The following is a 350-nucleotide window of genomic DNA, read 5'->3' on the forward strand; positions in this document are numbered from 1 at the left end:
GTCCCCCACCCCGGAGTCCATAGGCGCAGGCAAACAGGTCTGTGTGAGCACCTCGGCCACGGCACATCACCGCACGGCGCCGGTCCCCAACCCCTCTCCAGCTCCACCTCCCCTCTACACTCCCCCCACAGTCCCTCACCGGACCCCCGGTTCCCCACGGCACAGGCAGCGCTTGTACCCCGGCTGAGGCGGTGTCAACGTCCTGCTGCACCAAAGGTTTTGAGCATGGAAAGGAAGCAATCAGGCCGGTCCCATGTCTTGAGTTTATTGGACTGATTATTTTCATCAGATGGAGGAAAGCCTTTGGGAAGCCTGGGAGCACGCGGAAGAGGATCTGAGGCGGCAGAAAG

The 350-nt window shown here is 61.4% G+C and overlaps 1 protein-coding gene across 1 annotated transcript in view; it reads right to left on the reverse strand.

Annotated features, from left to right (window-relative positions):
• LOC104531294 (poly(rC)-binding protein 3) overlaps positions 1-350 on the reverse strand; it is a gene marked incomplete at its 5' end in the record, with an annotated part of 9,767 nt that overhangs the window by 1,018 nt on the left and 8,399 nt on the right. The gene's annotated exons all lie outside the window — the stretch shown is intronic.

The sequence above is a fragment of the Antrostomus carolinensis genome, unplaced genomic scaffold (assembly GCF_000700745.2).
Source record: "Antrostomus carolinensis isolate BGI_N321 unplaced genomic scaffold, ASM70074v2 scaffold2719, whole genome shotgun sequence".
NCBI classification, from domain to species: Eukaryota; Metazoa; Chordata; class Aves; order Caprimulgiformes; family Caprimulgidae; genus Antrostomus; species Antrostomus carolinensis.